Here is a 23,286-nt window from a genome sequence, read left to right on the forward strand (position 1 = left end):
CTGCCCGCGATGGAGGCATAACCACAACCAGCACGAAACACCCACTAGGTGGCCAACCACAAATAACCCGGCCAAGAACACACCTCCAAGAATTCTCCTGAAGCATATGCTCTCAGAAGGCCATCCTGGTTCCCATGGTACCAGATAATCTCCGGTGAGGCTTCGTGGCAAGATCCACTCCAGATGAGTCCCTTGAAGACTCGGGTTTGATCGCCCTGCTCCAGTACGTGGGGACAGCACTCCCTAATGGGTTGCTTGGAATTAGCTCCAAGCGAAGAACCGCAATAAAACCTTTCCACCAGTCAACTACCGCTCTGCTTACAATACAATACGAAAGACGTCACAAGGTAACACTAACACAAAACACACAAGACTGGTGGCTGCTCACCACGGCCACTATAGCCACTAGCCCATCATACTGCAGCTGAAACAGCGTCGAGGAACTCCCTCCTTCATCGGAAGGCAGCACGCGCGACTTCATTAACGCATTGAAGTCAATCACTGCTAGCAAGTCACTGGCTAAAATCAAAGATACCGTTTACCACGTGAACGCCCTTGTCGTCTAGATTACGGATGTCGCAGTACACTGGACAGACACAGAGGACATGAAATCAGTCCTCTGAGTCTGCCCCACACAGAACACAACCCGACAAGGTTCCGCGAGAAGAGAAACTCATTCAAGCTACCATGCCCCGTCAGGAGGAGGCCCATCTCAAGTCTGACGTCCACGATGGAACTTCCTCTGGCAGACATATTTCTGACGTACTCATACGTGATCCGACTTTTCCCACATTCGTTCCATCTAAGCTGGCACTTCACATACTAATACATTAAAGCCCATATTCTCCCATAGGGATACCGACCCTCTCCAATTTACCATTTTCAAGAAGCAACGTTAACAGCGGAAGTTGATTCTAGTCAACATAGCCACCGGTCCTACCTTCGAAACTCCCCTTGCCTTGCTCAAAACATTAAAGTTGCAGATGTACCGTCCGCACACGCCTTTCATTTCTATCCCCTGAAACTTTCCTAACGATTTTCTCGTTATTTACACAGGACAGACTTTCCCTCTTGAGAAATAAAAGCACCAGACTTGGGGGAAAATTGTTGGATGTTAGTGTTTGCTTTTCGTTAGCGAAATGAACAAATTTTCATTACATAAATTCGATTAATGGTTAAAGTGCATTTGGTAGTACAACTATTTTTCTTCCATGCTTTTATTTAAGTTTTGAATTATATTTGGCAACGGTGAAGTAGTGAAAAGATGGAATTGATGCTACCGCTCCATAGTCAACTTTCAATAATGCTAGTGTTTAAATCTGCATATCTGGAATGCAAGAGGCCGAACCGCTGCAGTATCTTATCTTAGAATTCACTTTGTATTTGATTTACAATAAAAACCCGACACAAGGGGGATCCACTTACGAAAATACTTATTTTCGAATTAGACAAGAAACAGAATCCAATATCTTTAAAATATTAAATACACTTAATCCGCCTCCGCACGTCATCACTAAAACTCCGAGAGAACAGTCGAAACGGAATTTACTACAATTTTCATGTCTAATTTTGTATTTCTGGAATATGCAACCTTAACACCTAAGACTCCCTGTGGTGGGTTGCACAAATCAGATTTTCCCTGCTAATATTAGAAAACTACCTAATTTTCAAAGCTTTCACACAATGTTTCCATCCATCAAAAAGTCCACACACGCCTCCCAATGGGAATACCAACCTTGTAACCTTCCTCATTGATCAATATTTCAGAAAACCTAGACATTGGGGTTTTCCACTGAGGATTATGGTGTACGTTTTAAGCCATTGTAATAAGTTTCCTATGTCAAAGTTGTCAAATTAATAATTTTACGTAGGAAGCAACATCCACAGGAAAAAAAATCGAATATATTCTTATATTCTAATGCATATATATTTTTATTACAGGATGGAAGGACTCAATACTCTCGATTCCCAAGAAATGGCTCTCGACGTCAGAAGATGTCGACGAATTTGGATTTCCAAAGGTGAGTGTGTATCTATCTTTAATGAGTTTAGTAAGGATAACGATTCAGGTTTTCATTTAATCATTTGTAAGTACCTATATAATATCCTGCGGAGTCAAGTATTGATGTGTCCTCCAAAGCTTACCAAATGATTTTAACTTTTAGCTATAGCAGAGAGGCTGCATCTCTGTCTCAAATAATGAAATCAGTCGTAGATTTTTAACTAGATTTTGAAGCAGATTTTTTGATGAATAATTTCAATTCTACGGTCCCAAAGGGTATAAGGAATACATCGTAAATATGGGCCACGGATATCACCGAAGAGAGTGGTATAAATTGAATATGTATTATGTCCAATATCACCCACGACTACTCGCTTCGGTTCGACAAAGTGAGCTTAAGTACTCTGAAGATCTGCTCAAGAAATTTACGCTCCTCCTCTACTGCTCTGCGATCTGAGTTACTAGTGTGACTCATCCGTCGGTCAACAATGCATTTATGTCCCTCTCTTAAAGTGTGGCCTATTCACTCATCATCATCAACGGCGCAACAACCGGTATCCGGTCTAGGCCTGCCTTAATAAGGAACTCCAGACATCCCAGTTTTGCGCCGAGGTCCACCAATTCGATATCCCTAAAAGCTGTCTGTTGTTCTGACCTACGCCATCACTCCATCTTAGGCAGGGTCTGCCTCGTCTTCTTTTTCTGCCATAGATATTGCCCTTATAGTCTTTCCGGGTGGGATCATCCTCATCCACACGGATTAAGTGAACCGCCCACCGTAACCTATTGAGCCGGATTTCATAGATTTCGTCATTGTGTAGGGTAGGTAGGTATCAGTGGCCGCCGAGGAGCCCAATTAGCGCTTTGGTGCGCCGTTTTGATGCCACAAACTCCTAAGACCGTGACTGTTGTTATAGGAACAGGGAAGCAGAATCCAGCTGGCTCGGATCTTCAGAGCCAGCCCGTAACATTCACGAAGGAAAGCATTGTGTAGGCTAAAAATTCTTCAGAGGATTCTTCTCTCGAACGCGGCCAAGAGTTCGCTATTTTTCTTGCTAAGAACCCAAGTTTCCGAGGAATACATGAGGACTGGCAAGATCATAGTCTTGTACAGTAAGAGCTTTGACCCTATGGTGAGACGTTTTGAGCGGAACAGTCTTTGTAAACTGAAATAGGCTCTGTTGGCTGACAACAATCGTGCGCGTATCATCGCGTCATCATCGTAGCTGTTATCGGTTGTGATTTTCGACCCTAGATAGGAGAAATTATCAACAGTCTCAAAGTTGTATTCTCCTATTCTTATTCTTCCTGTTTGACCAGTGCGGTTTGATGTTGTTGGTTGATTCGTCTTCGGTGCTGACGTTGCCACCATATATTCTGTCTTGCCTTCATTGATGTGCAGCCCAAGATCTCGTGCTAATCGCCGCCTGCTCGATCTGGATGAAGGCAGTTTGTACGTCTCGGGTGGTTCTTCCCATGATGTCGATATCGTCAGTATAGACCAGTAGTTGGGTGGACTTAAAGAGGACCGTTCCTCTTGCATTTACCTCAGCATCACGGATCATTTTCTCGAGGGCCAGGCTAAAGAAGACGCATGATAGCGCATCCCATTGTCGTAGACCGTTCTTGATGTCGAATGGTCTTGAGAGTGATCCTGTTGCTTTTATCTGGCCTCGCACATTGGTCAGGGTCAGCCTAGTCAGTCGGGATACCGAATTCTCTTATGGCCATGTACAGTTTTCCCTGGCTATTCTATCACAGGCGGTTTTAAAGTCGATGAACAGATGGTGCAACTGTTGTCCATACTCCAACAATTTTTCCATCGCTTGCCGCAGAGAGGAAATCTGATCTGTTGCTGATTTGCCTGGAGTGAAACCTCTTTGGTATGGGCCAATGATGTTCTGGGCGTATGGGCTATCCGGCCTAGCAAGATAGTGGAGAATATCTTATAGATGGTACTCAGCAACGTGATACCTCTATAATTGCTGCACTGTGTGATATCTCCCTTTTTATATATGAGACAGATAATGCCTCGTTGCCAATCGTCAGGCATTGATTCGCTGTCCCATTCCTTTAGTACAAGTTGATGAACCACTCGGTGTAACTGGTCGCCTCCATAGTCAACCAATTCGGCTGTAATTCGATCAGCGCCTGGCGACTTATGATTTTTTAGCCGATGAATTGCACGGAAAGTTTCTCCTAAACTTGGTGATGGCAGTATTTGCCCGTCGTCTTCAGTTGGCGGGACCTCCAACTCGCCGATATTCTGGTTGTTCACTCATCAAAGTACTCAACCCATCGCTCTAATATGCCCCCAGGATGAGCATTGAGGTGTATAAGGCTTCATCCTGCTGACTTGTTGGTAAAACTTGCGCGCCTGGTGCGGTTGCTCCCTGTACTTTTCTAGTTCACAGACTTGTGGGTTCTGCCGGACTTCCTTTTCCATCTGTGAAGTCGCTTCTCCGCTCGATGGAGTTCGTGATAAGTCTGTGCGCGTGCCCGCGTTCTTTGAGAATGCAACATTACTCGGTATGCGGCATTCTCCCGTTCCGTCGCTAGCTTATATTCATTGTCAAACCAGCCTTTCCAACTTTTTTTGCGGCTGGGGCTAAGTATCTTTGTCGCCGTATCAATGATAACGTTTTTCAGGTGGTTGCGAAGATCGTTTGTTAATACTTCATCTCCAGGATCTCTGTTAACTGCGGTTATTGCGGCATCCATTTCCCTCTTATAGGTGTTGCGGAGGGCTGTGTTGTGAACGGCTCCCTTATTCACTCTCACCTGATTGTCAGAGGGGATTGTAAGTGGTGTCATAATTCGAGTTCGGAGCACCGTGCCAACGAGATAATCATTCGAGTTTATATTGGCCTCCCTATATGTTCTGACGTTATTCAAGGCTGAGAGGTGGTGGCGTTCGATCAACACGTGGTCAATTTGGTTGGAAATGGTCCTGTCTGGAGAGGCCTACGTATGTTTATGGACCGCTTTCCGCGTAAACCAGGTACTTCCAATAACCATTTCATGCGATACTGTTAACTATTATCATTAGTATCCCTATGGAAGCTATGGGAGCCGACGTATCGCCTGAGTACGGACTCCGTCCTTACTTGACAGTGGAAGTCTCCAAGTATGATTTTGATATCATACTTGGGACCGGCTTCGAGGGTCCGCTCAACTGCCTCGTAGAAGGTATCCTCTCCGACTCTGCAGTCTCCTCTGTAAGGGTGTGAACGTTATGGAGGCTTATATTTCTAAACTTGCCTCGCAAACGCAGAGTATATAGCTTTTTGCTTATATTTTCAGTAGGTGGTATTTTACGCTATCATATACAGCGCTGATAATAGTTGTCAGCTTTTCCGGAGCGCCCTTTGGGCGTAGAGCATTCCAGATACAACATATACTTACGCGATTGAAAGCCTCTCGAAATTGATGAAGAGCACGTGTCGGGGAGATATGAACTCGGTGCGCTGCCCTAAATGATCTAAATTATCCGAACGGTGTTGATGTTGTCAATGCAGGAGCAAAGGTAACCAGTCTGCTGTGTCGGTCAACCATTTGAGACGTTCTTTGGTACGTTTCAGGATTATTTAAGCTACAATTTTTACGGCGGCAGGGAGCACGCAAATATAGCTTCAATCGTCGAACTCGAGACAACCCTCTTCCTTTCAATGGGAAACATTTCAAATTCTCTGAATTTATCGATGAATGGAAGAGCAGTTCCACAAGGACAGTTGTTGCGGTAACTAACCATTTAATCTACAAAACAAAGAGATTTCACTCCGGGCAAATTAGCATCTCTTCATTGACTTCAAGGCCGCCTGCGATGGCATAGTCAGGATAAAACCCAAATCCCGCATGGCCTACATGGAATTTGGTATCCCGACGAAACTGAAAAGGCTGACTTGGCTGACCCTGATAAATGAGAGAGGCTAAATAAAATTAGCAAAATGACTCTCGGTACCATTTAACCTGGCCCTGGAAAAGCAGTCCGTGATGCTGATGTAAATGCAAGAGATATCACCCTTTTTTGAATCCACCCAACTACTGGTTTGTACCTGAGATGTACAAACTGTCTTCATCCATATCGAGCAGGCAGCTATCAATGTGAGACCTTGAGCTAGACTTCATAGAATTTTGGCCTCTATTTAGAGGATGGACGATTCGGTAGCTTATATAACGGTGAAGCCCACGAGCGATATCATTACCGTTTGGTTTTGGGCAAAGTGCGGCTCAATAGGTTGCTCAGTAGGGTGATCCACCCCAGAAAGTCTATAAGGGTAATCTCTACGGTAGAAAAAAAAGGAGATCAGGCAGACCCTGCCTCAGATGGAGCCATGGCGTGGGCCAGGACAGCAGACAACTTTTGGGGATATCGAATTAATGGACCTCGGCGCCAAACCGTCATGTCTGAAATTCCTCATTAAGGCGAACCTAGACCGGATACCGACTGTTGCGCCGTTCAAGATGATGATGAACAACCTTGTGCCCAAAGTTAGGGATCAACGAAGTACCTAGGATGCACGAAATACCCAACTCAATTATACTTTATACTTTATTTCTATTATTAAAGAAAGTAATGCACAAACTTGCATACATTCAACGAAATGTCAAAAACTACTTGGCGCATAGGAAGCTCCTTTACGATGCATAGGTAGGTCTAGATGAATTTGAAACAATCGGTGGAGTATGTCAACGATCCGGAATGTTTGGTACGACCACGTGTAGTGTAGGCGCGTGAACATTGATTAAACTTATCAAAGCTTGCCTGGCGTAATATGGGCTGCAGTTATGACATAGCCCGTATTAGTGATAGCAGTCTAAAAGCTAAGGGAATCCTGAAGTTTTAAGAAAAAAGCATATGATAGAGTCTACCAACTATACAGGGCTACAGGATAAGTCGACCTATACCCGTTAAAGGCGTGTAGTATCCATCATTTCTGACTAATTTCACTATGAAACACCCTACCCCAAACTGGACCGTCTTCGAAACGCTCGAGTTTTATTTTTTTTTTTATAAAAATGGCCGATTTTTCGGCTATTTAATTAGATAGTTTAAAATATATGACTCTTATTCTTATTATATTTCCGAGTTATCACAATCTCGGCAGATGCCGGATTTTACCTAATACTAGCACTAAGTGCCAAGCATTTAGGCTCGGACGATCCTACCTACTTAAAAACTAAAGGGGCACTGGTGGTGGTGGCCGGTGGTAGGTCAGTGGGAGAATCCGTCGAGTACCCCCCGCAACATCGAGCACGTATGCAGAATGGTGTACTTCTGCATGGTTTGAACCAGACTGTGCGAAAGTCCCAGGACATCAAGGGAAGCCGTGAGGGATTTAGGTACAATACCTGTAGCTGACAATATTATGGGAACTACAACACCCGCTCGAGACGCCAAATTTCTTTGATTTCCCGAGCCAATGGCTCATAGTTCACCTTCTTCTCCTTATTATTTAATTTTTACATGTAGAATAAAATGTTTTATGACCTTAATAACCATAATTGTAGGTAACTAAATAGTTAAATTGTAGGTAACTAATGGCGGTTTAAAAAAGATGGCGCTATCCCGACCATTGAGCGGATGTGAGCGTGTTTCACGGAGTTTATCGAAGACTTCGAGAAACTGCCTCTGTTTCAAGACGACGTACAGGCTTGAGAAGACACGTTTCATTGATGACGACGAAGAACAAGATAATGAGATAGTGAAACGATTTAGATTAGATCCAATCACTTCCACTAATATTGTTGCCCGTGAACTGGAACTCTCTCAATGGAAAGTGTGGTTTGCAGTACATACAGCGGACCTATACCCATACCATTACATGCCGGTACAAGCTATCAAAGAAGGAAATCCCGCAAGAAGGTTATATTTCTGCAGATTTATGCTAAATGCTGATGTGGAAGACCCGAATTTCCTTAAATTAATATTATGGACTGATGAATCAAAATTTGATAAATATGGCATTACGAATTACTTACCACAACGATCACTATTGGGCCCCCCCCCCGGGCAACGACATACGTAGAGCATGAAGGCAGGCAAACGTGATCTTTATTCCGAAATCAGCATTCATTTGCACCCTAAATCTTCGAGACTGAGATCTATAAAGGAACCTGTAAGTTGACGTACCAACAGGTACTCTGTTGATATGTAACCAATGCATGGAGTATTGCAGTTGATGAACTCCAGGGAGAACTAACAAATACTGGAATACTGGTCTAGAGTTACGTTGGCCATATTGCATCAAACTCTACGGGTACATATTAGGGCACCTCTGATCTGACAGAACCTAATTGAAATTGAGAATTACTAGTGTCATTCACTAAGAAAGTTGATCACCTGAGAGTCATTGGACGGCATGGTGTTGAATATTTAGTTTCTACAGGTCAAATGTTTGACAATTTCATAAGGCACAAGATCTTTGTTGACTTGCAGATAAATAGCAGATGCGGGCAAGGAGGGCAATCAGAACTCTGCCTAAATCGAAAGGAGATTAGAATTCTGTCTAAGCTACATCCGAAATTACTGATATCAATCCCGCTATACGAACAAGAACCTTTTGCAGAATCTGAGGAGCTATACCATGTATATATAGACATAGGAAAATATGAACCAAAGCGCTGGGATGATTGCTTAAACCCTAGCACCTAACTCGATGTCACTAAATGCACTGATCCCTCCCCAAAGCTACGCGAAGGAAGCTGAAGCAAATTGCCAGAAACCGACGGCGATAACGAGTGGAAGGGGTTGACGTGTTATTCTCCCATAGGTGTGGCATTACTTACTGAAGCTGAGCAGGGACTATTTGAAGTTGTTTAAAATTAATATTTGTAAAATCAGTGCCTTATTTTTACAGCAAGGTACTCATCATTGGCATTACATATTTCGTTGAATTTTCCATTTCCGTCTACTTTCCTTTTTTCAACGAATTGTGTTTTTTCAGTTTCAAACGAAAAACAAAAACATAAAAACTAGCAAACGCCATTTAGCTAAAAGGATGCAGCAATGAAGAGCTTCTCCATATCATCAAATAATTCAAAAACCTAGCAAAAGCCGCATCAAAATAACTTCCCCAAGAGTGAAACTGTTACAAGCACTGCAAAATTGATACAAAATCCTCTAAGAGGGCAAATGAGTAAAATCCTGTCAAAATGCTATTCTGTTACCGACACATGAGAGCACCCCCCTGGGGGGCAACTTGATTAAACTTCATGAAAATGCAAAACTCAAATAGCATGAATGTTTGCTTTTATGTGCACACAGACATTACATTAACTGGTACCTTGGTGCCTGCATGCGGGGTTGTTGGGAGTCTGGATGTATACGTGTGGTTAGAACCGTACATGGGGATGAATTCACGAAACGACTCCGGATGTATCAACCAGAATATTTATAAAAATCCTCCCTACGGTTTTTCGTGCAAAAATCGATTCCCGCTACCTTGCCTACAACCACCACTCAGTCCTGTCGAATACACCTTCACAATCAAGGACAACTCAACGAATTCCGCTTTCTTTCACTCCCACCAAGAATTTATCTTTTCATTTCTGGCTGAAAAGAAACATAACATTGTTCTGGTATCCTGCCTGGGGGTGGTTAGGTTAATCCTGTTTGCTTGTAATTAGTCCTACAAATAATATATCCCGTAGATGAAAGCGTTGAGAGGTCAGAACACAATCGAGGGGCATTAAATCTTTTTAAATTTCGGTGCGCAGTAAGAAAATAGATGGATTAATTTGAAGGAAAGGCAACGACAACAGGGCCCCCAAGCGGAATTATCCCGTCAACGTAACAATCCTCATCCCTGGTGCACTTTTCAATTGGAAATAAAAGGGGAGAATTGAAAAAGACATCCCAAAAGAAAGGAATAGAATTCAAGTACTATTGATCAAAGTGGAATTTCTATACCTGATACCGTAGGATCGAGCCCGTTGGGAAAGAGAAAAAGGAAAGACAAATCTGAAAACAAGATATCCCGTCGCCAGTTTTATATTTCAAAAATGTCCAGGGATGAAGCGCATTGGAGCTTGCTTTTTGATGAATAATTTTTCAAATTTTTCTGACTTTAGAAAAGTAAAAATAATTTGATTTGATATTGAAATTTAAATATTCTATTACTGAAAGACGCCCCAAAGTTGCTCAATAATACAACTTTTGTGGATATGGTTGTGGTAGGTGAATAAATAAAGGACCTAAGAATACAAAAATGCGGAGAGCGTTTTAAACTAAATAAAGAAAAAATATTCAATTCAATTCAATATTCCCTATAAATGTAAAAGGGTCAACATCTATGGTATATACTCTATAACTTTGGCAACCTACCGACAAAAAGTTCTCCAGTGAAGAAATCAATGACGAACGCGAGGAAAGAGTTGCACATAGGAGCCAATTTCAATTGATTATTCGAATATTTGCCTGTAAAAGTCGAGAAGTTTTCTTCTATGTTTGACTTGTTTTGAAGTCAAAACACATCAGGACTTTGTAGAGCGAGAGAGAGAAGAGTTTCCTCTAACTGAAGGGCGAGTTTTTGAGTTTTGAGTTTTTGAGCCATTTCATTTCAAACTATTTCTCTACATTCTGGAACTCCTTCCTGCTTGTAACTATTTTGTTTGATGATTGAGGAACTCCGCATCCAGTTGATGTCGGACCGAACCAATTGGGAAAAAACTTTCTTCCACATTTGTGGTCCACTGACCCCTCTCCCTGAAGGCGACCGACAAATACTCCCACCACCAAGCTTCATCGGCTTAAAAACCATAAGCCGCCAGGAGCCGATGGAATTACAGCCGAATTAGTTAAATATGGAGACGACCAATTACACCAAGTGGTTCATCAACTTATGCTCAAAGTATGGGACAGCGACAACGACAGCGACTGGCAACGAGGCATTATCAGTCTCATACATAAAAAGGGCGATATCACACAGTGCACCAGTTATATCACGTTGCTTAGCACCATCTATAAGATATTCTCCTCTATCTTGCTAGACCGGATAGCCCCATACGCCCAGAACATCATTGGCCCATACCAGAGAGGTTTCACTCCAGGCAAATCAGCAACAGATTAAATGTTCTCTCTGCGGCAAGCGATGGAAAAACTGTTGGCATATGGCCATAAGTTGCACCATCTTTTCATCGACTTTAAAGCCGCCTATGATAGCATAGCCAGGGTGAAACTGTACATGGCCATGAGAGAATTCGGTATCTCGCCGAAATTAATAAGACTGACTAGGCTAACCCTGACCAATGTGCGAGGCCAGATAAAAGCAGCAGGATCACTCTCGAGACCATTCAACATCAACAACGGTCTAATACAAGGGTATGCCCTATCATGCGTCCTCTTTAATCTGGCCCTGGAGAAAGTGATACGCGACGACGATGTAAATGCGAAAGCCACCATCCTCTTCAAGTCCACCCAATTACTGGGCTACGCTGACGATAAAATGACGATAAAATCCGTGTACGGTTGTTGGCTGCCAATAGAGCCTATTTCAGCTTACAAAAACTGTTCGACTCGAAACGTCTCACCATAGGGTCAAAGCTCTCATGGTACAAGACTATGATCTTGCCAGTCCTCATGTATACCTCGAAGACTTGGGTTCTTAGCAAAAAAACTGCGCGTTCAACGGAAGAATCCTCCGAAGAATGTTTGGCCCCTTACATGAGGATAGGCGATTCCGTAGCCTACATAACGATGAAATCTATAAGCGATACCATGACCGTCAGCTTGTGGGTAAAATCCGACTCAATAGGTTACGGTGGGCGGGTCACTTGATCCGTATGGATGAGGATAATCCTGCCCGGAAAGTCTATAAGGGCAATATCTATGGTAGAAAAGGAAGACGAGGCAGACCCTGCCGGAAATGGAGTGATGGTGCAGGTCAGAACGCTAGACAACTTTTATGGATATCGAATTGGTGGGCCTCGGCGCAAACCAGGGTGTTTGGAGTTCCTTATTAAGGCAGACCTAGACCGGATACCGACTGTTGCGCCGTTGATGATGATGACCCCTCTTTAGAGCTAAATACCCAAATTTTCAAAAAAGTAACTGGCGGTCTCATCCAGGGCAGAGGCAACACATCAGACTCAGCTCGCCCTGGATGCAGCGTTATCGAATGTGGTTACAGGTGTAAATCGCTCCTTTATGTATAACCGCATCCTCAAAGAAAACTATTTCACTTCCGCCTAATTTGAGTCTGAATATAAAGACAGATTCCACTTGGATATAATTCGCAGTAACGTCGTGTTTGCAATTATACATAAAGGTTTTCGACCTGTAGCCACTTTCTGTCACGCTGCCAGAGGTCAGAGGTGAGGCAATGTTTGATGAGTTACCTCTGCCTTGGACGAAACCGTCTGTCACCCATTTGAAATGTCAGTGACATTTCAGTGGAAACGATTCCTACATCTCCTTGCCTTTGACTGCAAAAAGTATTGGGTTAACAAATTTCAGTGTGTTGTTTTCTAAGATTGTTTGGCATTCCTTGAAGACTTTGTCAAATAAAGCCAATGCGCTCCTTTTGTTTGTTCTAATGTAATATACTTTTTTTTCTCTAAGCTTCTTTTTCCTTAACTTTTGTAGTGCAAGTGCCAGCGGCCTTTATCAAGTACCGAGCTGATGATCAGTTTCCTGTTCTCCAGGCCGGCTTTGGACTAGAAAAATGGGGGCTTGGCTCGCCTTGATCGGTTCGCCATTTTGAAAGGTCATGTGACTGACCATTGCGCCGGTTAAGGGAGAAGAACGTTAGCCTCTCAATCTTATTGCTTTGGGTTCGAATTCCCCTCGTCATGGGTACCTGTGTTTGTCTTCTATTTGTCTCACTGCTGTGAGCAAATCACTTGCTGAACATTAGGTATGATGATGATACTAAAGCAAGTCTTATTGAAAAATGCAGGAGAATAAATAACAATATGTTACCAACAAAGAAAGCATGCGGATGCCCAATACTCCACTAAGGACTAAACAGAAAACACTATGTGGCTGGTCTGGATGAAGTCGAGAGTATCAAGCCTATATTTTTCTTCAAGCTTATTTTGTAGTAATCGGCAATGTCGGAGAGTATGCCTTGATTCCCGCTCTTATGTCGATGAGGAGTTGTGGTAAAGTAAGGTTTAGTCCATTATTACATAACTTCATTAAATGTTTGAGGATCGTTTGCCACTAATTTGCCGATCGGGGGGATAAATTAAGTAGTAATCTGAACGCCTCAGTGGCCATAGTTTTCGTTGCTCTAATAATATATTCGCAACAGAGCTTATTGTATTGTATTGTATTTGTCCTAGAAATGTCAAGCAGTCATTTTTGGATGTAGACTTTCCATGCTAGTTGGCAGTCAAGATATATTCATATATCATATATTAACGACTGCTTGGGTTGGTTTGAGTTCCGCCTTAATAGTGTAGATAACTTGAGGTTACCTCGCTTATTGTACTGAGTGAGCATTGTTAGTCCAATCTTTCCATTGTCGATGAGTAATTAGTTTCGGAGGCACCAGCTATGAGCTACTTGCCTAATTGCAGTTTCTGCTGTTTCCATATAACAACGTATAACAGCAGGATCCTTCTCACTATGCTAGCGCAGGTTGCCCAGGTGATTTGACTTCTTAACTAGGAGTGAAATTTTCGAAATTGAATCGATCTTATGCTCTTCTTCAGATCTTTCCTAGTCTCTCTATCTATTTTTCAGGTTTTTGAAACAGAAGCTCAGAGTGAACGTGTCTAACGTTAACGTTCCTCACAGGACCATCCCATCCACAAAGATGAGGCGAAAGCAGCACTTTACCGCGGTTCTCAATCGTATAACATCCGGTGAAGTTCTATTCTTGTGGAAGGTGAGAGAATTTACAGAAATAGCCGAATACCAGCTCCTCCTCATCAAGCCACCGAGCTTGTGGAATTTTTCCTTGCAGCTCCTAGAATCTTCGAAGAGTTGTTACTTTTATTTATTTGTAAAATCAATTAATCTGTAACATTTCCAACTGGACGATGGTTCCAAAGGAAAGCACCTGTCTTCATTGCGGCAATTGAAGGGCTATTTGCACGCTTTCTGCTATCGCGAGGATATTACCTAAAATCATGCCAAAACGCATCAAAAAATAGCTTGTAAGCCTGATAGCCAGTAATCAAGCTAGTTTCCGCTTCGGATCTTCCTCTAATGATCGCTGCGAGTGAATCTGATTTTTCGGGTTACAAGTTTGTAACCGAGTCCCCACGGGTCCCCATTCACTTCGACCAGGTCCTGCCAGCAGCTACTACAAGTCCAACTCTCCCCATTTCAAGATTTCGTTTTCCACTGAAGTCTAGGTGAGGCATGACCCATTCAAGTGCCCTAGCATTGAAGACACCCCCGACCAGCATCCGCCCAAGACAGCGTACTTCATCCTTCGTGTCCGCCTTAATTTTAGTCACAGGATTTTCCGATGACACAGCGTATTGTTGCCTCTGCTCCCTCCTCGCCTTCTTCTTTTGAGCCCTGGAACGTATTTGAGTAAAGTCTCCTTCAGATATCCCTTCATCCTTCCGTTTTTTCCCCAGTTTGCTCTGCAACGGGCTATCTGCGATCCGTTTGGCGGTGTTCTCAGCGGGAGTGATTTCAGTCTGCTTGATCTTATCTTTACCACGAACTAGAACGAGTCATTTGGTTTACCTTCCGAGCTCAAATCTTTGCTCTCCCATATCGCCCTGCAAATTTCAGGAGGTTAATCTATGACTAATGCGGTCACTACTATCATCCCCCAAGTCTCTTTGGAGTGCGGTTCGATGGCGACTTAATCGAAAACTCGGCCGTGCTTTATTCTTTAAAAAGTTAGGTATTCTTCTGGGAAATGCAAACCCTAAGTACCTCCTAAAAAATTAAAATCGATGAATTTACATTAAATACCCCCCTCAGTTCTAGGAACTTGGTGAGGCGCGAAACAAGCAAGTTATCAGCTGTCAGCATCAAAGGCAAACTAAAAGAAATTATCGGTTTTGCGCAACACAAACTGAAAGTATTTCCATGTTCACAAATTAAACAAATTTTATCTTCGACCGAATATCTTTTTGCTAATTCTCAAATAAGCAAAACGTTCACTATCCAGAGCCAAATCAATATTTATTGTAGATTTTAGTACCGATACCAAACTTTCGACAATATTCTTATTCTGCATCCATTTCTACTGGGCTTTTGGATGGAAGGAAGGACTTCTTCCTATAAAACAAATCTGATTTTCAACGTAACTGAAGTTTCCTTTCCGTAGTCCCATCACACACCGAGCATACTCTCTACTCTCAGAAAAGGGGGTTTACGCTCTACCCAAATGTGCATGGGATAAAATCTAACGTTTCTACTCCCAAGGGATCCTCACTCCACAAAGGAAACTGCAAGGCATAATCTCGGTCGGAAAACTTAGGGTATAAAACTAGAACACAATAAGAGTATTTTGTGTGAGTGTCAAACATTTACATTTAGAGAAATATTCTTGGAGGATTTCCCCGGGGGACATTTCACCATTTCTCAACAATACATGGAATAACAATGCGAAAAGTTTTTAACATTGCACGAATTTTAATGTTTGCCCATATTCAAAAGCTGAAAATGGAAAGTGGAAAACCCCACGCATAGTGGTTGCTTGACAGGGGCCAGGACAACGGGGCGTTGATGTAGAAAATGAATAATTGAGAAGGCAGAGTAATGAATTGAAGGATTTTTCTTGTAAGGAATATATTATAATATTAATGTGGCGTCTTTGTAGCATTTTGACTCTAGTTTTCCATAATAGCCCTCTGGGTAGAGCAGAATTGTTACTTTTATGGAAATTTTCTAAGAAAATGGGACAACCAAAATGAATCTACTTGTCTAATTTGAATGGCGATCTCATTATTTCCTTATTATTTCAATTCCGAATGCCACAAAATAAACAAAAAGTAAAAGGCCGAAAGGAAATTCTGGTAATTATCACATTTCTAAGAAAGAAAGACTAATTGAAGTTTTAAGAAGTCTGACTGGAAAGTTTGCAATTTCCATGGATCCATCATCTGCTCCTCGGTTTGTAGCCCTAGGGTTCCTACCATTTGCTGTGAGTCGGAGTGCTTCAAGCGTATCAGCCAAATATCCTTTCATCAGTCAACTTTTCATGCTACAAATCCCCTCTTCTTAATTCAAAAGGGAACTAGCATTAACCGCAGTGTGGGCAATCATTTACTAAGGGTATTAGCCTACACTCAGGACCACTGATAGCGCTTGCTTAAGAGAAACGAGCCCAGCCAGACTAAAATGTTCCCCCTTTAGCCACGCTGCAGGGCTTCGTATGTAGCTAGATTTGTTTAAACTTAAGTCTATCATCTACCTGACGGCGCGATGGTTGAGGGTGTAAAGTGTCAGCTTTTCAATTTTGTTACTTTTGCTTCCAATCCCAGCCGCCATGAATGTCTGTGTTCCTTTTGTCCTTGTCCCGATACGGTGAGCTTATCACTTGCACAGCGCTAAGGGAGGATAATGAAAGTGAACCCACAGTCTCATTGAAAAAATGGAGGAAAAAAACAATAAAAACAAAGAGATGGCGGGGATGCCCCAACCCAACAAGCTCCCACATTTGGTGATCGTAAAATCAGACAACAAGGATTATTTGAATTTTCTCTTTGATTTTCTTTCTGTTATCCAAAGTCAATTCCATTCTCTGCCCTCCCATTTAAGTGTAACAGTCTAGGGCATACCACTTCAGATGGTCTTTGAATATTCAGGTTGTCACTCTCGCAGAAGGTATGCTGGATTTGCCCCCAACTTATTAGATCGCTTTTGCGCAAAACTCTTGGGCCATTTGTCGACCAATATCTAGAAACTATATGATTAGCAGGTATCAGGGCCTAAAATAAAGCATGGCCTCCATTCTACCAATTGCATTGAACTTGCTTTTCGTTTCATGTCGAAATGTATGAGAGGGATGGTAGATTTAAGATTTCAATGTCGTAGATGACATAGCCCTCATCACTCTAGTAATACTTAGGCAACCGCACCTTTTACTCATGCCAAAAGTTGCTCAACCCTAGCCACCAGACGGTGTACGCATACATCAAAACGAGCTTTATTATAGATGTATATATCACCCTCAGTGCAGGGACCTGCTCAAAACTGGACCATTTCAGTACCTCATGGTATTAACCTGCACATCAATGAAGGCAAGACAAAATATATGGTGGCAACGTCAGCACCGAAGACGAATCAACCAACAACATCAAACCGCACTGGTCAAACACAAACACGAACAAGAATAAGGATAGGAGAATACAACTTTGAGACCGTTGACAATTTCTCCTATCTAGGGTCGAAAGTCGCAACCGATAACAACTACGATGATGAAATCCGCGCACGGTTGTTGTCAGCCAACAGAGCCTATTCAGCTTACAAAGACTGTTCCGCTCGAAACGTCTCACCATAGGGTCAAAGCTCTTACTGTACAAGGACTATGATCTTGCCAGTCCTCATGTATTCCTCGGAAACCTGGGTTCTTAGCAAGAAAAATTGCGAACTCTTGGCCGCGTTCGAGAGAAGAATCCTCCGAAGAATTTTTGGCCCCCTACATGAGGATGGACGATTCCGTAGCCTACACAATGACGAAATCTATGAGCGATACCATGACCGACCGGTGTTGGATAAAATCGGCTCAATAGGTTCCGGTGGGCGGGTCACTTAATCCGTATGGATGAAGATGATCCCACCCGGAAAGTCTATAAGGCAATATCTATGGTAGGAAAGAAGACGAGGCAGACCCTGCCTAAGATGGAGCGATGGCGTGGGCCAGGACGCCAGACAGCTTTTAGGGATATCGAATTGGTGGACCTCGACGCAAAACCGGGATGTCTGGAGTTCCTTATTAAGGCAGGCCTAGACCAGATACCGGTTGTTGCGCCGTTGATGATGATGATGATTAACCAATGATGAACGCCGTTATGAAATTGCTTTACGCATTAGCGCAACCTGGATGAAGTGGCATTCCACAACCTTTTTTTTATCGACATATCAACAAACGTCTTAAATTCAAAATTTACCGCATTGTAGTTCGCCCTGTCGCCCTCTATAGTCTAAAAGACAATGAACGGCGTCGCGCGACAATGGAGACGAAGATCTTGCGTTGGACTAGCAGAGCAGGACGCCTTGATCGTATTCGCAATGAGAATGTGCCGATCGATATGGGGTTGTCTCTATGGTGAAGGAATTGCGAAAATGGCGTCTTAGATGGAATGGGCATGTAATTCACGCTCACAAAAAGTCGGCCGAAACAACAATAGCTTGATCTGTTGGATAGTGGACGCGCACCTCCAACAAGATGCAACCTTTGGCAGAGAAAAATGCGCAACCGATCAACACGAGCCGACCCTGCTTCTGAACGGGAAAAAGTCTGAAGAAGAACAACAACAGAAGAAAGCAATATCTGAACAATCGGCAAAGATTCTAATTTTGTTCTTGGATATGATGTTTCCAGATTAGTTTGTGGCTGATATATTCGTCTAAATATTTAGCAATTTGAATTTAAAACGTCTCCAAGTACACTTCACTACCGCGATTTCGGGTGCACCTTCTATTCTGTTGATTGAAATAACTCCGCTACTGGCGACGTCCTTTTACAAGGACCTGTTTTAACTTTTGGTCGCCTCGAGTGAGTTAGCCTATCGCAAAACTGAGTTGCGTAAGATATTTTCGTCTTTTGTCCTTGTCGTCCTCTACTGTTTTACTAAATCTGAGTCTCTTCATAGTGTTTCCTCTCCTTTTCCTGTTTAGGAATCCCAGGGATCATCATTTGGACGGTCAGCATTAGGTTGTACCGTCTTAATCTATCTTCTACTGATTTCAAAATGAAACGGCTAGAGATGGTGCCCCATTATGAAATCAATACACCTGTGGTTCAAGAATGTGATACCGTTTAATATGCACCACCCTCCAAGAAGTAACACTATGCCAGGGGATGCCACTATGAAGTCTATTAGTTATCACCAAGCCCCAATGTAAAGTAGTGTTGGTTAGTACTAGCCTGCAAGTTTTTGGAACCACTATACATGAATGGGCTTCAGCAACCGTTGAAATACAATAGATCAATAATATAATACAACATTTGAAGTTTTAGTCTCTAATATTTATGTCGAAAATAATGATAATGTTATTAAATGAATTACGTAAATCTGTTGCAATAATGATCCAATGACTGGTTAATGCAGTGGCGACTTTATTTTTTCTATTCGCGCTTACCCTATGCTTTGAATGAAGCTATTACCGACTGCTCGTACCCTTCAGTCACCTTAAGCGCCAATACTTATAAAATGTGGGTATCATTGTCTTCCTGTCAATTCATTTTCTTCCTCTGGCGCCTGGCAGCAATCAGATGATCAGATTTACTCTGGCAACTAAGTTTTTCCAGAAGCTCAGCGCCACTTCGACTCCTTTTTGGAAGCCAAAGAAAGCTATTTTTGACCGATGGTACCCTATTGGCCTCTCTCAGGGTTAGTGGTGCATTTTCCTATGGATCGTTAGGAGAGAAACAATACCGCCCGAGCAAACGGTATACTATATGTCAACCAAATTGAAGCAGAAGACCTGAGCGCCCTCACAACTAAGAGAAGTTTTCATACCGCTTGCTATCAGAGGATTACTCTTAGTCGCAGATGACATCGATGACTCTCCTCAATCTCGATAAAAACTCGAGGAGTATGAATTGACCAGAGGCAATTTGCCCACAGGCCTTATTTTAGCTGAGGAATCTCAGAGGAAAGTAGGTCAAACTTAGCAGAGCGCCAAAGCTAGTCGAAAATGGAGTCACCTAGTACTCAGAATTTACTACATCTTGATCCTGAAGCCAGTCATCATTAAGCATGGTTATGATTTCTCCTCCTGTGCCCCAAAGGATTTTTTTCCGTACCTCTTCACAACGGCATGGCGAGAAATCATTGAGGACACGGTTCTTGTCATAATCAGGGCACTCAGCGGAAATTTCACCAGGAAGTACATGTAAGCTACAAATATAAATACCATTTACGTTCCCAATTACAAAACCACCATCAACTTCGAGGTCAAAGCCTCATATACGAAAGTGGCAATTATGGAATCGCCGCGTCGGCTCGACCAAATAAGTGAGATTTATAATTGACAAAATTCAAACTATCAAGAAAGAGCAAATTGAGCATATCAAGCTTACTTCAACTTCAATGTTCAGACCAATCTTGGCGAGTGTATTCTCGTTAGCGCGAATTACGTGACCATACCATCGAAGACGCCCCTCTCACAATTTTTCCACAATCGGTGCAACCCCATACCGATCGCGGTTACCCTCATTTCGGTTTGACTACAGGGTGCGGTAGCATAACTTCCCTTTTTAAAATGCGCTCCACTCAGTTAGTTGATATCATAGCGGAGCGCTAGTGGTCTCGTTCAAGAGGGGATACTGTAAAGTTTTGTCCCAACACGGTTCAGTCGCCATCATGCGTTTGAATAGTGAGGAGCGTGCCTTTGCCGTTGAGGTTTACTTTTCAAACGGATGTTCGGTTATTGCAACACAGCGTGCATTTCGGAATCGCTTTAATTTAGCCCCGTTGGCTCCCGTCCCAGACCGCAAATCAATTGTTACATGGGTCACTACATTCAGACAAACTGCAAGTGCGACAAAAGGAAGAACTGGAGTCCCTCGGCCCGTTAGATCACCTGAGAACATTGAAGCAGTGAGAGCGTCAATGTTGCGATCGCCACGGCGTTCTGCGTGCAAACACGCATCTGCCCTTGGACTATCCGATCGTTCTGTGAGAAGAATTCTTCGTGATGATCTTCATTTTCATCTCTATAAGATGGCGATAGTGCAGGAACTTTCAGAACGTGACTTCAATTCTCGGATGAACGCGTGTGAGCTTCTTCTTGATGTCGTTCCCGAGGGTGCTATTGTTTTTTTTAGCGATGAAGCCCATTTTCATTTGTGTGGGTCGGTTAACAAACAAAACATGCGCTACTGGGCTGACACCAACCCTCGAGAATTGCATCAAAAGCCTTTGCATTCACCCAAAGTCACAGTGTGGTGTGCAATTTACTCAGCTGGAATTATTGGTCCCTGGTTTTTGAGGAAAATGAGGTTACAGTGACAGCGAATTCGGACCGGTATGTAAACATGCTACAGAATTTTTTTTCCCACGGCTAGAAAATTTGGATTTGGGGGACACTTGGTTCCAACAAGACGGTGCAACAGCACACACTTCAAGAGCATCGATGGCTGCTTTGAGGGAACACTTTCCAGAGCGCCTTATCTCAATTAGAGGCGATTTGGAATGGTCGGCACGCTCTCCCGATCTGTCCACTTGTGATTTTTTTCTATGGGGTTTTTTGAAATCCCGTGTTTATGTGAACCGTCCAAGAACCCTACAAGATTTGAAGACCAACATCCAAGAAGAAATTGCCAACATAACCCCTGCTATGCTAACAAGAATCATGACAAACGCCAGAAATCGGTTTACGCAATGTATGGAGAATGGAGGACGTCACCTAACAGATTTGATCTTCAAAACAATGTAAATAAAAACTTTAGACATGTACCTACATTATAAAAAATAAATAAATATTTTCCGATGCATACAATAGTTTTTATTGAGTTTTGAAAAAAGGAAGTTATGCTGCCGCACCCTGTATGTAGTCGCTTTACCAAAAGCAAAATACGAGGTTAGTGCAAAAATCGGGTCCTTCAACTATACCTCGTTCGCAGTATTTGTCAGGCAGCAAGATTGTATAGAATCGCGGCTGGAGTGGAGGATGATTCATATAGTGGCCAGCAGGAGACCAATTGAGGCAAGGTGTGTTAGACGCTATTCAGTGAGGCGAGTCCCCTCCCTTGACATGGCCCCTGCAAACAAATATCTTGCAACAAATTCTAGAGGACACAGGACTAGTTATAATAATTATCGGCGAGTTTGCTGATACGGTATGTGGTTGCTGGAATTTTGTAAATAACCTAAATAGAGTAACCTTGAAAAATTTGAAAATATCTGTACAGTAAATGATGGCCTTGAGGTGATCCACATTTGTAGCACCCGAAATGCATTGACGGTGAACGGTAGGAAATATGGACAGATTACATTCACCAGAGCCATTCCACCGCTAGTCCACTCGCTTCATTTACCCGAAATAAAGTTCCTTTTGATATACGTATAATCTAAGGGTGAATTTTAATAACAGCAAAATATACAAACCAAAAAGTTGGGATAGCCAATCATTACTGGAAGAAAGATAGCGACACCAGCTGCTGCACTCAAAGCATAAAAAATGATGCGTCTATTAGGAATTTTTTTGGTAAACATAAGGTGGCTTTGGTGTTTGCTTGTGATGTGGTTTCCATACTCCTTACTGAGGTATACCGCGCTAACCACACCTACTCACCATCGCTCGCGGTTACTTGAAATGCCCTTCAGCTCTCCCCGCGACTTCCGAAGATCTCTGCACCCTTTCCCTACCCTTCTGCGCCAAGCGCCCTTGCGACACTCCATTTGTCGGCCGTCTTGGGAGACTAAATTCCACTGCATGGCGAAGCCCGTGATACAATTGTCGCCCCTCCTTGATGTGTAGCCTATCTATTGGCACTTCCGCCTTCCGATCACAGGGCGTACGAGTGCCAGGCCTTTACGCCGACCAAGTTCTTTGTTTGGGATAGTATCGACGGTATTGACAAAGCTTTGGAGTTTTTGGGTAACAGTGCAAATCACTTTCCACGTGCAACTCCCAAATAACAACACAAAAGGAACACGAGAACAGAACAGTTTCAACTTGATCTTGGTGTTGAGATGCATTCCAGATTTTATAAAAGGCAGCGGAGACAGATTTAGCGCAGCTAATGTGTCGGGCAATACTCATTTCGGATCCAAGGTCACCAGGAACAACACTATATACAAATATACATATACAAATTGATCGATGCTTTCAGTGACTCATTAATGCAGATAAGGAGAATGCAATGCCGCGTGAGACTGAGAACCTTAGTTTTGTTGGTGTTCATCTTCAGTCCAACTCTAGTTGCCTCTGTTTCCAAATCCAGGGCCATTTGGCAACGGTCACTAATCCGGTGAGAGAGCAACAAAATGTCAGTCGAGGTGTTTGAGGAAAGGTGTCATTGTCCATTAAATTGCTCCACTTCCTCTGAACAAGAGAGCATGAAAAACGTCACCGATAACAAGAAGAAATAATATCGGTGACCCTGGCGGACTCTACTTTGGACCTCAAAATCTTCCGAGATTTCACCTCGGTGTAGCACGTAATACTTTGTGCCATCATATTTCGCTCTGAT

The 23,286-nt window shown here is 42.8% G+C and overlaps 1 protein-coding gene across 1 annotated transcript in view; it reads left to right on the forward strand.

Annotated features, from left to right (window-relative positions):
* Positions 1 to 23,286, forward strand: part of LOC119658483 (choline O-acetyltransferase) — a 185,353-nt gene that overhangs the window by 107,244 nt on the left and 54,823 nt on the right. The window contains 1 exon segment of the mRNA XM_038065928.1: positions 1,942 to 2,021. The gene's annotated coding sequence lies outside the window, so the exon portion shown is untranslated.

This window comes from Hermetia illucens, chromosome 5 (genome assembly GCF_905115235.1).
Source record: "Hermetia illucens chromosome 5, iHerIll2.2.curated.20191125, whole genome shotgun sequence".
Classification (NCBI taxonomy): Eukaryota; Metazoa; Arthropoda; class Insecta; order Diptera; family Stratiomyidae; genus Hermetia; species Hermetia illucens.